Source organism: Pantherophis guttatus, chromosome 3 (genome assembly GCF_059756535.1).
Source record: "Pantherophis guttatus breed Tessera chromosome 3, ASM5975653v1, whole genome shotgun sequence".
Taxonomy (NCBI): domain Eukaryota; kingdom Metazoa; phylum Chordata; class Lepidosauria; order Squamata; family Colubridae; genus Pantherophis; species Pantherophis guttatus.
In genome coordinates this window covers 27,692,396-27,709,466 of record NC_142065.1, presented here as the reverse complement: position 1 = coordinate 27,709,466, position 17,071 = coordinate 27,692,396, and the positions used below count along the sequence as shown (strand labels likewise).

At 38.9% G+C, this 17,071-nt stretch overlaps 1 protein-coding gene and 1 long non-coding RNA gene across 2 annotated transcripts in view; one reads left to right on the top strand and one right to left on the bottom strand.

The window, feature by feature from the left end:
* ZHX3 (zinc fingers and homeoboxes 3) overlaps window positions 1–17,071 on the bottom strand; it is a 43,620-nt gene that overhangs the window by 18,667 nt on the left and 7,882 nt on the right. The gene's annotated exons all lie outside the window — the stretch shown is intronic.
* LOC117663634 (uncharacterized) lies at window positions 9,293–15,340 on the top strand. Its single transcript, XR_004590767.3, has 3 exons — window positions 9,293–9,669; window positions 13,648–13,741; window positions 15,254–15,340. It is a non-coding gene; the product is annotated as an uncharacterized LOC117663634 (long non-coding RNA).

Sequence of the window (17,071 nt, the reverse complement as noted above, 5' to 3'; positions counted from 1 at the left end):
ATACATTCTAATTCCAAGAGATGCCAAGTATATTTCTCTTGGAGAGTTCCAAGCAGGATATGAAAGTGTCAGTCTTTCTTTCTCACTCCACCAAAGTGTGATAATCAGAATCAGTACCAGTGAATGCTCATGCTCAATTTCAATACAGTGATTAGATTTTAGAGACCACTGGGTTGATATGGGGGGAGGCGGACAGACTAAACTGGGCAAGCATCAATTATTTAAATGCTACAAACCAGCTGCTGCCCAGGTCATTTGCTTACTGAAATTCCAAATGCCACAATCAACTAGTCAAGAAATTGTTTAGATAAAACTCATACAGCAAAAAAATAAAATAAAAATTATAAGCCTTTAGGCTAGAAATGTGCAGCTTCATTTTTATTCTGTGTTGTGTGCTTCTTCTCTCCTTTTAAAATAGCAAATTAATGCTATTTTGTGCTCTGAACAATATTTTTAAAATATTAGTTCCTTGAGGCTAAATATTACAAGAGTATATATAAAGGAAAAAAAACATTTCCTGATTATGAAAATGCAGAGGACTCAGTTCATAACGATTTCATTTCTTGTAATATACATATATGACATTTCTTAATGTAGATCATTGAGCAATATGTATTCATTGAGAGCTTCTCCTAAAGATTTAAACTCCGATTTCTAACTATAACAATTTTAAAAACTAAAGTCCAGAGCACTAGGGAAGAGAGTTCACAGAAAATAGGGATGGAGGAGATACCATACCAGTTCCTAACATTAGGAATTAAAAGACCTGCAAGTGGCAAGTCAACATGTCTGAAAGTTATTACAGATAATCTGGGAACCCCAACAGAAACTCTATGGCAGAGGTCTTCAAACTTGGCAGCTTTAAGACTTGTGGACTTCAACTCCCAGAATTCTCCAGCCAGCTTTGGCTGAAGAGAATTCTGAGAATTCTGGGAGTTGAAGTCCACAAGTCTTAAAGCTGCTAAAATTGAAGACCTCTACTCTATGGGCTAATAGCAGTTTTCTTAGGCAAAGACTAGTCCACTAGAGATGTGAGCCATCAACTCTCACAAGATAGAATACCGTTTTGAGATCAGACCTGCTTTTGACTATGGCAAGGAAAGCAAAGAGCGGATATCTTCTACATCCAAACCCCTCAAACAGAGACTCACTCTGTAGTCCTTGTCCTATCTATAATTTTCCTAATTAAAGAGTAAGGAAGACAGTGTTGCTTCCTCCAAAATACAATTATTGCTCTCTCATCATATTCAATATTCAAAGCTATGCTGTTTCTGAGCATGGATGCATGGCTAGCCTTCTCCATGAATGTGACTGAAATCTCTTTAAAACATCCAAGGACAGTGTTTGGTAAGGGCAGTGAACTCTTTTATGATAATTACAGCCTGTGTAAGCACATGCTTTTCAAGGCTGTACTGAATGTCTTACCAATCAGTTGATTGGAATATTTCAACTTCCATTAGTAGGAGATAACAGGCAGCTGTGATTTTGAACAGTGTAAGAAAGGGAAGGGAGAGGACGGGGTGGCTGATGATATTTTACCCTTTTATAAACCACTACACATATTTATTAAGTTAAGCATTTCTATATGCTGCTTTTCTACTCCATACAAAGACTTGGCATTAATTTATTGGTTAGGTAATACTTGAATTTGGCTTGAAAGGGATTTTATTATGAAGCGAAGTGAACAAAAAAATAAATGAACTAGCATATATTACAGTGGAATATAACAGTGGAATAAACCAGCCCATGTAAATAAAGATAGCTCATGCTGAGTTTGCTATATTCCAGAAGATTGACCCAGTTTGAGTCAATGCAATTCAAATGCCCTGTCCATCTCTCTGCAGAAAAAGGATGGTAGCAGCAAAAGCAAACAACACATGAAAGAGGAACAAAAATATTGAAGCCTCTGTCACAATATTAATGTTGCAGCTCAGTGTTTCTCTAGCTTGGCAGCTTTAAGATCCATGGGCATGCTGGTGGAAGATTTCTGGGAGTTGAAGTCCACACAACTTCAATGGGGAAGCTTTAGCAAACTTTGTTAATGGCTATTTTATTTTTCAGTCCCATGGAATTTACCTTTCCCCATACCTTGGATCTGTAATGAAGTTTTCCATCTTGGCCCAATAAGCTGAGCTAGTGGTTGGTCACCAATAGCTCAGCTTCTATGCAAAATTAGAAGAAAATGTTCCAATGCCCATCTCTTTACATTTATTTGTGTTAATTATACCTGGTATATTATCATCCAGTGACTCAGTTCTTAAACTCTTAAATCTGCTAAATCTGTATGATTTGCTGTCATTTGAAAACTTGATACTCGTTAATCTTACCCTCAAATCCATGGCAATTATAAACATATTTAAATAAACAAGAACACCAATATAGAGCCTTGCAAATTGTCGTCCTTCACACTGTTTGTAAACTATATATTTATTTCTACTCTAGGTAAATTGCAAGCAATTAGAAAAGCAATGGGAAACAAAGTATTAGCAGGATCAGTGACAATCCACTGAAATTTACAGTAAATTCTGTTTCCATTATGATTTTTGTAAACAAAATTTGAGATTTCAGAATTCTCAACTAAATGTTGCAAGATATGGCCACATAGCCTCTCACTGAGATTAATAAAACTTGTGCAATATTTGGAAACTATTTGAAATTGAAGCCACTTTTAAATAATTGGTAGAGAATGCCCAAAGTCTACAAAATTTGTTAGTTCCTTATTCCAGATTCTGTTCTCTTAAGTCACAACTATGTTTACAGATGCTTTTAGTGAAGAACTTTGACAAATGTTTTTCACCAATTCAAAATAAAATTGCTACGTACTAGACAACAATTTCCAAGAAAATTAACCCAAGGTGATTTACTGCAGAATAAGCCTATTACATAAAAGTACAAGAGTCGATGAGTTAGTGCCTATCATTTGAGCAATGTGTTAGAAGTAAGCAACACAAGTTTAAAGAAAAATATGCCACTTTAGGGAAGACAAAATATATAACAATAGGAAAGGTTTTATACATTACTGTCTCTTGCCCACAGAAATAAAACAATGAAAAAGATAAGCTAAGATTTATAACAAACTCTCTTTTGTTTATTCTAATGCTGTTAACATACTGTTTATATATCAGATAAGAGTTGTTATTTGTCCTCATTTCTTTATCAAATTTCCTTGCAATATTGCAACAACAAAGTAGGGAAAAATTCATAGAACAGGAAAGTAATATATCCCTCATTAGGTGACTGGTGTTACACCCTGAAATAAAACTTGATCTCCAATACAAATTGCATGTCTGCCGTGAACGGTACCTCAATTATGCTATGCATAGTCTCATTGCAATGACTGTATACTTGGAAAAATAGGGCAAAAAATGAAATAGTCTGTAGAAAAACCATTAAATCTCTTGTAGTTTATATTGTGTATAAGTTTATAGAAATAATATATGTACAAAGTTTGAAAATTCAGAAAAGTCTTGTATAAATGCAAGATGATCACAGTAAAATGATATAATTTAAGCAGTGTTTCAACAGCTGTTGTTGCTTCAAATATCACTAAATCTGCTTCAACCTAAATACATTTCCAACCATATCCACCAGCTTGCTAGATATCTAGTATACATTTTCTGTATATCTAGAAACAATACGTATGTAGTTTACTGGGGTATTCATGGCATAAACTCAGCCTATATTATAAATGTTTCTGAAGTCTTTGACATAATCTCACACCAACACTGCCATTTTTCTGGCCAACTGGTAAACCAAATGATACATCATGCTTGTGGGGAATAATCCAGAAAATCACTGCTGTGACTCAGGGGTGGGTTCTAAATTTTTTTACTACCGGTTCTGTAGGCGTGGCTTATTTTGTGGGTGTGGCTTGATGGTTATGTGACAATTCTTTAGCATTTAGCAGATGTACTGGTCTACCAGGCTTTTAACTGCTTGCAGAGCTGTACCGGTCTACTCATTTGTTTTTGGAGGCACCTGTCTACCCATTTGTTTTTGGAGCACCAGTCTACTCATTTGTTTTTGGAGGTACCAGTCTACCCATTTGTTTTTGGAGCACCGGTCTACTCATTTGTTTTTGGAGGCACCAGTCTACCCATTTGTTTTTGGAGCGCACTAGTCTACCACCACACTGCCTTTTAACACTGATCAGCTGTAGGGCAGCCCTTTGAAGCCCCACGGCAATAGTTTAAACAGTTTTTTTCCTTTTAGCCATCAGCTGGGACTTGGGAGGCAGCGAATAGATTGGGGTGGGGCCAAATAAAAAGTAAGAATAACGGGGGGTGGGGGGGGCGGGGGGGCCCAGCTCCCAAACAAAGAGAACCGGTTCGGTGACATCATATCGTCACCGCTACCAGCTCGGCAGAACTGGGCCGAACCAGGAGGAATCCACCACTGCTGTGACTACAGATTATGAACAAAAGCAATCAGCCAAATGCTCAACTGACTCGTCTCCCAAGATAATTATTCACCTTACACCAAATCTTTCACATTTCATTTAAACAAACTCACTTTTCCCAAAATAGTTATCTGTGAGTGACAGCTCAGCACTTGATTTGGAGCTCACCAGCTACTTACAACCCATCCTTGAAATTATGACTCCAGCCCCCACCTCATGATCATGTGAATCACCTTTTGGGCACTTTGCAACTGGCTTGTGTTTACAACCAGTTGTGTTCACAGTTACATGACTGTGACTTGCAATGTTTATGTTTTTTAGCAGAAAATAGCAAAGAACACCCTTTGGGTATGCTGGACTTCCTTAAAGACCATGTGGTTTGCTTAACAACTACATGATTCACTTAATGACTTAGTGAGTTGCTTTAGGGCTGACATTAAAATGGTCATGAAAACGAGTGTAGCCATGTGATGCCTCTACTTACAATGACCATGACTTTCAATTTAACTTCCAGGTTCCATTGTTGTCATACATCAAGGACTATCTGTATTTCTTATTGTTATTTCTTATTCTCCAACCACAACATTTTCTTCTTCAAAATCTGTCTCTTTTTAAAGGTTTTTAAGAAGTTTTCTGAGTGGTAACTGGTTTTGCTTGGCAAACAAAAGAAGCAGAATCATATATTTCATAGAGTTCTTCCATTTAAAAAGGACAGATTTGAGAGGAAGGGCTATCTTCCTTTGGTGTGGAAGCTTTTTGAAAATTAAATTAATCCAACTACCGTGTTTCCCCGAAAATAAGACCCTGTCTTATATTTTTTTGAACCCTGAAATAAGCGCTTGGCCTTATTGCCATGCACTCAAAAGCCCGATTGGGCTTATTATCAGGGGATGTCTTATTTTGGGAGAAACAGGGTATTTAGATATGTGAAATAAAACAAATTAACATGAACAGAAATAGATGTACGCATACATTTGTGCATGTGTATTTTGATTTTCATTGGTTGGCAGGGATCAGGTTCATGTATTCTTTTCATTATCTTTCATTCATTATTCTTTCTTTTGTCATGGGATTACCTATTTCTAGCTTTCCTAGAGTTTCAGTTTTATTGGGCTTATATTTTGACTTCAATTTCTTCGTATTAAGTAATGACCTTTATTATGGTTAAAAATGGTACAACCAAAAAATATTAATATTTTTTTTTTTTGCATTATTATATCACATCTTGGATGACTCTTTATGAAATAAAAGAAACAAGCCCTAAATATTAGTGCTGTTTCTTTTCTCAAGCTCCCTTTATGTATCAATAGAACCGCCAGGAAGCTTTGATAACATTCAGTATCAAAGATATGCGAACACTCAGGAAAATCTGAAAGGGGTCAATACTTTTTCATGGAACTCCCTTCCAGTGATCAAGCACAAACTGCAGTCACATTAAATCACCCTGCTCTCAGGACTTACTGTACATTTTGCACAGACTGTAAAATTAAAGAACTCTTAATTCACCCTGAGTAACACATACAACAAAACTTTGCAATAGCTATTTAGTGATGTCATTAACAGCACATATCCAGACAATGCTGCTGACTAACTACTGAAGTGCATAATTGTAGGATTAATTCTTAGAAAGAGCAGTATGTGCAAAACAGTCATTGTAGATTTTTTTTCCTTGGAAAAATCCATACAGTTAACCTTAAGTATTAGACCTAGGGCAGGTTCTTATTACATCCTGTCTTACATACCAGTAGAAGAGCACTAATTAATCATTCAAGTCTAAGCTTAACTGTAGATAGCAAGACAAACAAATAAATCTCTAAATTTCTTCTGGACCAGTCCTCTATTCTGATCCCACCTACAAACAATGAAAATACAGGTAGCCCTCAACTTACAACCAGTGGTGGGTTCCTCCCGGTTCGGTCCGGTTTGGCCGAGCCGGTAGCGGTGACAATATGACATCACCGAACTGGTTCTCCCCCCCTCCAACCCCGCCACCCACAATTACCTCTTACCTTTTATTTGGTCCCACCCCCAATCTATTGCTGCCTCCTGAGTCCCAGCTGCTTACTAGAGGGAAAAAAACAGTTTAAACTCTTGCCCCGGGGCTTCAAAGGGCCGTCCTACAGCTGATTAGTGTTAAAAGCAAACAAATTAGTCGGGTCGTAAGTGCGAGGACTTGGTCGTAAGTGCAAGGACCTTCCAGAAATGACTCTGACCAGCTAGCCACGCCCACCTAGTCACATGACCTCCAAGCCACACTCACAAAATAAGCCACGCCCACAGAACCGGTAGTAAAAAAAATTAGAACCCACCCCTGCATACAACTACTTATTTAATGGCTATTTGAAATTACAACAGGATTGAAAAGAGTTACTTATAACCAGTCCTTCATTGTGACCATTGCAGCACCCTTGTGATAACTTGATCAAAATTAGGGCATTTGGCAACCAGCGTGCATTTACAGTGGTTGCAGTGGCCCAAGTTCAGAGGTGATATTCAGCCAATTCGTACCGATTCTGGCGAACAGGTAGCGGAAATTTTGAGTAGTTTGGAGAATCGGCAAGTACCACCTCTGGTTGGTCCCGCCCCACCCCTTCCAGGAGTCCCCAAGCGCCCCTTTTTGGCTCCCAGAGGGCTGCAGGGAGGCCTAACCTGTAAGGCTAGGGCACCCAATCGATCTATTCGTGGCCTCCCAGCCTCCCAGCGGATCAGCTGGGTCTTCTTTTGTTGCCCTGCATAGGAGAACGGAGCTGGAAAGCAGGCTAGTGGGGTGGGGAGGGAATGGGGATTTTGCAATATCTTTCCCCTGCCATGCCCACCAAGCCACACCCACAGAACCAGTAGTAAAAAAAATGGAATCCTACCACTGCCCAGGTTCATCAACATTTGCAACCTTCCAACAAGCAAAGTCAACAGAGGAATCCAGGTTCACTGAAGGATTGCATGACTCATGTAACAACTGCAATGATTCGCTGAGCACCCATGGTAAAAAAAAAGTCATAAAATTTAGCACAACACATATTAAATACCCACCTTGCCTAACAATGCCTATGGAGATTTTCAATCATCTAGGTCATGGTTGTCCTAATGTCTCAAGCACCTTTTTCCAAAAAATTTTTTTCCAATTTTTTATTTATTTATTTTGGATTTGGGATCCAGGTCATCAAAAAATCTATGACCTGGATCAACGTTCCCCATCCTGTCCTGGTGCAGGGGAGGGGGGAGAAGAGGGGATGGTTTTGTGTGAGGGGCAGGTGTGCATGTGCGCAAATGGTGCTGTGCGCTGGCACCTGTCGCTCACGCAAATGAAGCTGCATGCATGCGTATGTGCGCCAGCCCAGCACTCACAGAGCCTGGTTGTGAATAGGCCACGGCCCGGTAATGGAGAGCAGCCCGCAGGCTGGGGACCCCTGACCTGGATGATTGAGAATCTCCTGATCTCCTAGAAGATAAGCTTGAGTGATTTTAGGCCAGTCACTCTCTCTCAGCCCCAACTCACCTCACAGGATGGTTGTTGTGGGGAAAATAGGAGAAGGATATGTTCGGTGCTTTAAGTTATTTATAAAAATAATATAGGTAGGATATAAATAAATAAATGTGACTATTATATTTAAAGATTTATATACTTGCAGTATTCCCTCACACAATGCATGCACATCAAACAGCTGTTTCTCCAGCAACTGTAAAATTTGATGCAACTCTTTAAAAAAATTAGATTATCCAGATATTCAACAATAATTATATATTTTTGTAATTATTCTGAACATGTAAGTATTAACATATTATTCTGTATATATAGTCTAATAAAATACATTAAAGAAAAAGAGCCTTGGTAGCACAGTGGTTTAAAGCACCCTGTTATTAACACAGCTGCCTGCAATTACTGCAGGTTCGAATCTTACCAGGCTCAAGGTTGACTCAGCCTTCCATCCTTTCTAAGGTAGGTTAAATAAAGGCCCAGTTTGTGGAGGCAATAAGCTGACTTTGTATAAATATACAAAAGTATGAAGGCTATTGCTTAACGCATTGTAAGCCGCCCTGAGTCTCCGGAGAAGGGCGGCATATAAATCAAATTTTTTTAAAAAAGTTTAAAGAGGCAGGGAATGTGAACAGAAAAGCTAAAAACAAGAATATGCAGTCTTCTGCAAATAATGAATAAAAATAGTGTAAAATACAAGTGAAATAGTTCAGAAAAAGAAATGAAATGTGAATTCTGATAATCGGGTGTCACACCACATATAGCTTAAATGTTTGTTAGAACATTTATAACATACATATGATTTGTTAAATACTATAAATTGTAGGGGGAAAACGTTTTTCTCTCTTCCTCACTTTTATATGCACAGAGTAAACTCAATTCTCAATTTCACTCAGTTTTACTTCCTCTGCAGACTTACTGAGAAATATCTCCAATAAAATGGAGATAACAACAGAAAGATCAAAGATTAAATCCCAGTTCAATAATCCTAGTTCAATAATCACAATATGTAGGAACTTTATAAACAGTTAATCAGAATGTCTTTGGGCCTAAGTCTAGCAAACATTGCAGTTACAAACAATACTACATAACAATTACTACAGCATGGAGAACTTAGATCTTTCAGTTCGGCAAAGTATATTACAAGAGCTTACATGTTACTCAGCCCGTTTCACTTGATCAGTGTTATCTTCTCTAGTACTTTAAAAGCAAAAATGCTCTCTTACTGTAAATCTCTGTAAAAACAGCAACAATAGCATTATTCCTGTATCTTCTAACTAAACTCAGACTTGGAAGTCACTTCTACAATATTTATGCAGTGTTCCAATGCTATTTGGTAACTATAACAGCAGAATCAGGTTTGTGATGTCACAGCAAACCCTACATACTGTAGGTAGGTTTTCTGGACTCACTCGGACACTTCTAGTCAGATTGTTGGTCAATCCAGATGGAAATTCTGGGAGGTGAAATCCAGCACATTTCAAAGTCATAATGATGGAAGGGAGATTATGAGTGGTGATTTATTCAGAAATCACTCCTACTCAGAATTCCGTAATAAGTGAAAAATAAAGATAGAATATAGAAGGCAGCAAACTATTTTAAACTTCCAACTAAAGTTCAATTTTAAAAAAATATCACAAAAGGTTTTTTTCCTTTGGTGATTAAGATTTCAACATACTTTGGAAAGAACCCAGTTTTGAATAACAAAGACCTTGACCTACAAAGTTACCAAGAAGTTGCCAGGAAAAAAATATAATACGTAATAAAAGAGTAAGCTATGAAAAATGCTGAGCAGGTGAGTCTTACTGTAAAAGCCTCTATAAAAGTTCTTCCACAGCATATAATGTTCAAAACTTTCTTCGAGGTGCCTATTGCTATATCTTACTCTGCAAATAGAGTAGAACATTTAGAGTAGATTACAGGCCTGAGCAGTGATGGGTTTCTATGGTTCACCCCAGTTTGGGTGAACCAGTAGTGGCGGTGGTGGGAGGCTCCGCCCACCCGCCCGGACGTCATCACAGATGCTCTGTGCGTATCTCGGAACATTCTGTGCATGTGCAGAAGTGACACGCGCACGCTCCCAGTTCTGAACCGTAGCAAAGCTAAGTGGAACCCACTACTGGGCCTGAGGTCAAAGATCTCGCTGATTTTCAAATCAACATAAATTCTGCACTTCTTCCTTCCTGTCCATTTCCTATTATCCTTTTTGAACATTTTTCTCTCTGTGTTTCCCCCTTTGTTCTCTTGCATCTCATGATGTGGTCCTCTTGGCACCCAATTTTCATACACATCCTTCCATCCCTCTCCTAGATGAAGAGGATTCTCAATTGTTCTCTATTCTCTGTTGGATAGCCCACACTTAGTAGATAGGCCACACACAATATTGCATCCAGTTCTGGGTCCAATGATTTGAGAAGGCTATTGAGAAAAAGGAACATGTCAAACGATATCAATCAAAAAGATAAGGAGTGTAGAAAAAAAAAGAGGAATGGTTGAAGGCTCTGCATATTTTAATTTGAAGAAAAGGGAAGTATGATAGCAGTCTACAAGCATCTGAAAGGCAGCCATATTGGATAGAATTGTTTTGAGTTGTTAGAGAAGGTGGGACTAGAAACAGCATGCATAATTTCACAAAAGGAGATTTTGGTTGAGCATCAGGATTTTTTTTTTTCAAATAGAAAGTATAGTCAGACAACTATGGGAGGGTCATAGAATCTCATTTTTCAGATGTCTAAACAGAGGAAGGATGGCCATCTGGCAGGGATATTGTAATGATGGATTTCTGCACTGAAGGAGGTTCTGCAGGAGGTTAAATTCTATGATTTTACAATCCTGCTTGTTTGACCTTTCTTGGACTGAAGTACAGAACTTAAGCTTCAAGTATCATTTCCAAACTTTCTTCCAATTTTTTTTGTCCAAATTCCTTCCAGTATTACACCCCCTGAAGCCTAATAGATTTGTACAAGAATAAGGATCTGCTACACGAAGCTCCCTTAGAAAACAGAAATGGAAAATTTAGGAGGAATTGGAGAATTCTGAATATTTCCATTTTCCCAGTCTTCCACATCCCCAACAGGGACTCTCAGATACTTCTCTTTAAATAATTGTCAATAGTTTAAATAATATACTTGCTAGCATACGGTTGATTTTATTCCTAATTCTCATTTCATCATTCTGCTTCAAAAACTAGAAGTCACTATGCTTGCCTGATGCCTATGTTATTTTTTTAGTTGTTATTCCGTCATTTTGCAAGTCACATTGTAAGGAACAGTAACAGAGTTGGAAGGGACCTTGGAGGTCATCTAGTCCAACCCCCTGCTCACGCAGACCACCTGTCTCGATCCCTTCACTCACTTCTCTAGCTGACCAGATCTGCTTGCGCACCGCCTCTTTGCAAGCATAGGGGACCTCTCCAAAGCAGGGCTGGAAATAAGTTTCCACGCGGGTCAGTCCTCGGAAAGAGCCGGTAACAAAAGCCGGCCAGCCCAGTTCTAGGATAGGCGGCTCAACGTCGGACTGCACCGGGAAGTATGTGAACGAGGAACAATCCAAGGAGGTGTTCAGGGCTTGGTCTGTAGCCGAGACACTTTTGTTTGTCCTGAGTGGCTGCACGGCGGTGCACAAAATAGCCTGGATCCCGGGATCAGAAAGGAAAGAGCTCATTTTTTCCCGGCATAAGAAAGCCTGGAAAGCCAGCTGGCCTTTGGCTATAAACTCCTCCAGCACCAGGTGCTGCGCCTTGTTATAGGCCGGCAGGGGAATGGGCTCCCAGCCACGTAAACTCCGCAAAGGGGCATCATCCAGGCACTGGGATTGATTCGCCATCGCCCTTCCGAAGGACGCGAACCTTGGGGAATCAAGACCGGCATCCAGATTAAAATGCAATGAAGTAGCTACTTCAGCTGGGAAAAGGCAACTTCCAAATTACTTCTGGTCTTTTTCTAACCCTGACCCTAGCCTGAATTCTTATCAACCACTTAGCTGTAGATCAGGTTTCTTAAAATTAATATCATATATTTTGGCTACGCATAGAGATGTGTTTTATTACATTTGGAAGCCTAGGCAACTGTAGATAATTACAGCCTTACTAAAGGTGTTTGGGTTACATGGAAGAGTAGATTTATAGAAAAAGCAATTCATAACAAGCTCTTAAAACAGCTGACTTTTTATTTTCTTAATAAGAAATTGACACCCTGTTTACTCTCTTCTGTTGATCCTCCTTGGCATTAGTACAGTTTTTTTGTTTTGTTTTTTTAATCGTTCCTTCTCTTGAATTTTACTTATCTCAAAGAGAATAGATTTAGTCACCTGCTGTTTTGATATTGGAGTCAATCAACCCTTCCTCATGCATGACCAGACAGGCATAGCAGAACACTGTCCATATTATTTGACTGTGCATATACAGTATCCATAGCTGCTTATTCACACCTCTTATTTATCCCTCTTTATGACCAAATCTATTACCTGAATTTCACCGCCATGCAAGGCTGCCAAAATCTTAAGTGTCATTTGCAGAGACTTTTGCAACAAAAGGAAAAATTATGAAATGCACAAGGTGCTAATATATCCAATATATTTAATAAATTAATAAATACATTGAAATTGGTCTGGTTTTTTTTTTTTTTCTTGGTCCCATCCACTTCTTTATACTGCCCTGACCTACTTTCTGGAGTATTGTACAGTCCTAGCATGCCATTCAAAAGTTGACTTCACTTCTTGCCTAAGAACAAAATCAGATTGAACTTTTATTGAGGTTCAATAAGTTTCTTCCATTACACTAAGCTCTTTTACAGTTTCCGAAGCCCGACCACCCCCCCACCCCGGAGGCAGCAAGGTTGTTATTTGTGGTTGTTTGTCTGAATGGGTGGTGGTTAACTTCAAGGGGCATACTAGAAATGGGGCCAGTTTTCCATCTTGATAGTTAAATAGCAACATTTTTCCAAAGTTCCAAGATCCATTTTGTCTTTTTAAGTTTCCTTTAACAAACATCCTCTCCTCTCCTCCTCTCCCACAAATATTTGACCTTGCCCATTCCAATGAAATTATGGTTCCATAGACCCTGGAAAGCCAAAAGATTAAAGTGCAGCATCAAATGGCTGCTTAATCCTGACTATACCAAATTCCTATAGAAGAGAATATTCTATAGCTCAAATGTGTTGTACATATTTGTAGATATCAATACATCTTGTATCCTACTTGCTACCCCCTTGGGAGTCCAAGTAAAATTTGTAACACCCTTCCATTAAACTGGGAGGGATGCGGTAGCTCAGTGGCTAAGATGCTGAGCTTGTTGATCAAAAGGTCGGCAGCTCAGCAGTTTGAATCCCTAGTGCCGCGTAACGGGGTGAGCTCCCGTTACTTATCCCAGCTTCTGCCAACCTAGTAGTTCGAAAGCTCATAAAAAATGCAAGTAGAAAAATAGGGACCACCTTTGGTGAGAAGGTAACAGTGTTCCATGCGCCATTGGCGTTTAGTCATGCTGGCCACATGACCATGGAGACGTCTTTGGACAGCGCTGGCTCTTCAGCTTTGAAATGGAGATGAGCACCACCCCCTAGAGTCAGGAACGACTAGCACATATGTGCGAGGGGAACCTTTATCTTTTACCTTTACCATTAAACTAATATACCAGAGATATGTGGAACATCAAAGAAGCAGAGCACCAGCTTGAAGTAAAATCACAAAGGGTCCCCTTATATGAATCATAGAGCAACTTCACTATTTACCTTTGACTGACCAAAATGGTTTCTGAGCACAATCCATTTTATTCCAGGGTTGTGGAGCTGCCAGCCCAGCAGATCAGCTCTATATCAATGCTTTACAAGGAAGAACACACTGTTTGTTGCTGTACAAAGCTAACTGTCAAGGTGCAATATATTTATTTCGCATGTCTCATACTTATTTAATCAAAGTTAACATATCACACCTTAACCAGTGTTAATACATTTAATTCTGAAATCTCCAAAGCAGCTTCTCCACATTAGAAATTTAAGAGAGAGATGGGTATTTGAGCAATTTAAGAGAGGGATGGGTATTCAAGTGGATCATTACTATTTCTAAGAATCAAGGACCATGAACGGAGAGAATCCAATTATAGACAACTGAGAAATATTTGGGAATAGCTAACTTTAGCAAATTTCAAGTAATAAAATAAGTGAGGCCGAGCACTGACATTTGGACAAGTATCAAAATACATTATAATAGAGCCACACAACACTATGCCATCCCATTTGAAAACTGCTTATTCCCTGGGAGGGGGGGGAACGCTAGTATACTTTCTAATACTTAGACAAAAAAATATAGCACTAGGAAGGTAAGTTGACTATTATACTCTTACAAGCACTTGAACTTCACATTAACAGGACAAATAACCCCAATCATCTTCATTTCTGTCCAGTCAAGAACACTGACAAGGAATGATAATAATGACTGCTCCTTTCTGAGCTACTAAAGCTTTTGCAACAATAACATTCCCTTCGTCCCCCTTCTACAACAAAAGAGAAAAACATTTTTTAAAACTCAAGGATCTTAAAACCTTGCCCTTTACACAGCTCACTGGGAAGAAAGGGGGAAAACTGACCAATCCCTAGTCTGTTTCAGCCACACCCAACTTGTTTGGCCTTCTACAGTAAAGATGTAGAGCTGCCAGCTCTAGGATTCCTTTTAGAAAACCAGGAGGGTGGCTGAAGCTCAGAAATCAGAAGATGTGGGGTAAGAGCAACATGGTCCTTTAATGGAGGATGTGGTAGAAGTTATGGCTCAATTTGAGAGTCTGCTCAATTTCAGCCACTGTATTAGTTGCAGTCCAACATAGCACAGCATGAACCAAGGACAATTATTCATGCCTTTGTCATTGTTTCTTCTATAAAGGCTGCCCTGGAAGAATATCTGGAAACTGTAGCTGATCCAAAACGAAGCATCCTATATGATTACTGGATAGTCTTGGCACCGTCACTGTGGGGGTTGCACTGGTTACCTATTTTAGAGTAGAATTTAACAGCCTGGTCAGCACTTATAATGCCCTATGTCAGTGATGGCTAACCTTTTCTGGAGCAAGTGTACAAAGTGCGCCTGAACTCCCCAAATGCAATGCGCGCATGGCCACCGCGCATGCCCCCTGCCCCGTGTGTGCCCCTGTGCATGCACATGCCCCCTGCATGCCCCCTGCCCTGTGCATGCATGTGCCCCCTGCACACACACCATGCGCATGTGCACGAGGCCCCCTGCACATGCCCCACCCCCGCACGCGCCCCACCCCTGTGCATGCACAGCAGAGACCCGATGACCAGCTGGGAGTTATGACACATGTCATAGATTCACCATCACTGCCCTATGTGGTTCAGGGCCCAGGTACCTAAGAGACCATCTTTCCCACACAGATTCCCCTTGCTGAATCCAGATGATCAGGGAGTGTTTGCTGAAGGTTCTCTTCTACTACAAGATGCAACAGGACTGGGTCCAATGGCAAGTATTCTCTTCCCTCTTTTGGAGAAAGCGTGAAAAAAAATGTGACTCTTTTGGAACACCTTTGGGTACTGATCACTGGGGAGTCTCCAGGGCCAGAAAATATTTATTATTAAAATGTGTTATCTCACACTATATCATATACTACTTAATTTAAAAAATAATAATAATTTGGATATTGCACTTTACCTGAATCCTAGTGGACTAAAGTAGTAAGATAAATTATATTAAATAATAACAAATATATCATAGGAATGGACAAAATTCACTAATTCAGAAATAGAACATTCTGGAGAACTCTGGAACACTCCTTTTCTTCTCCAGTCCATGACAAACCTCCCCTTCATGGGACAATTTGGTGGTTTTCAGGAATAAATGTGATTTGAGGTGCCTCAGAAGCAGTCCAATTCCAAAATGGGTCTTGCTATAGCTGTAACCCTAAAGCATTCAAACTTTTCTTTTGGCCACAATACATGGAATTCCTGAGCATGATAAATTTAGTATACCATGTATTGATAACTAACATTTAATGGCCATTCAGGTTGAATCACCATGTTCAACCTGAGCGTATGGTTTTACACACGCATAGTGGAAGTCCCCATCAAGCTAACATAATATTTATTTTAAAATCTAACATCGGTAATGGATATTCAAATATCCATTTGAAATTCTGTAAATATTCATACTTTCCGAACACCAGAATGCCTGTAAAATGAAGATCCTGAAACTACGAAAATCATCTCAGAAAATTGGGGGGGTGGGGATGACAAGTGACAAGGAATTAAATAACTTTGCTACTGACAAGTCTATTATCATAAAAGAATGAAAAATAATCTGTAAATGGTTAATATCTTAGTTCTGAATTTAAGAACCAGATGGTTCAATATTAGCACACTAAGGCTGCAGCAAACACAGCTAGAACATCTGAGTCATCATTGATTCAGAAGGCAGTAAACCACTCCATGTAGTCTCTCTGTTTTCCGGCAATGATTTGCTTTTCTTGAGAATTCTTCAGTCCCAATACTCAACTCACATCACCTTTCTCTTAGGAGACAAGCTACACGTTATTGGGCGTTGTTGTTTTCTTAAAAAAATCAAAGTTATTCTCGGGAACAATTTATGAAAAGTGTTATTATTAATATGGAAAGATTATGATGCTTGATTTTGAATACTGAAATGTATTCAAAATATATATCAAACTAGCATGTAGAAAGATAAAATATTACATCACTATAAAAACATAGTTAATTTAATGATCAAAGAGGGAAAATAAATCAATCTCTGCATTTAAGATTAATAGTATCTGTATGGCTAGAAATGCCCCAAACACTGAGATTATGGGTGAATCTTAATATGCTACTATATATTCCGGAACAAAGAAAAAAGAGGACAGTGTTTAATAAACTATTCAAACACTTCAAATCCACCCAAGCATTCATGACTTCATTCAAAATGGATAACACAAATAAACATCAAGAATGAAGTATACTTTGATTTTTATGACTTTTTCTAAACTAGAGTTGTCTTCCATCCAACAACTTCACAACCCTACAGATTTTCAGGCCAGATTTTTCAGCTCTACCTGTAGATCATCTTTATCCAAAACACCTGTGCAATCAATAAGTAACAGTCCTCCAAAAATGCCTTGACTACCTTATTAACCATGTTGCAAAAATGCTGCAAAATTCTATGAAATAGAAAGGGCTAAATTAACACTTTACATATTATTTTAT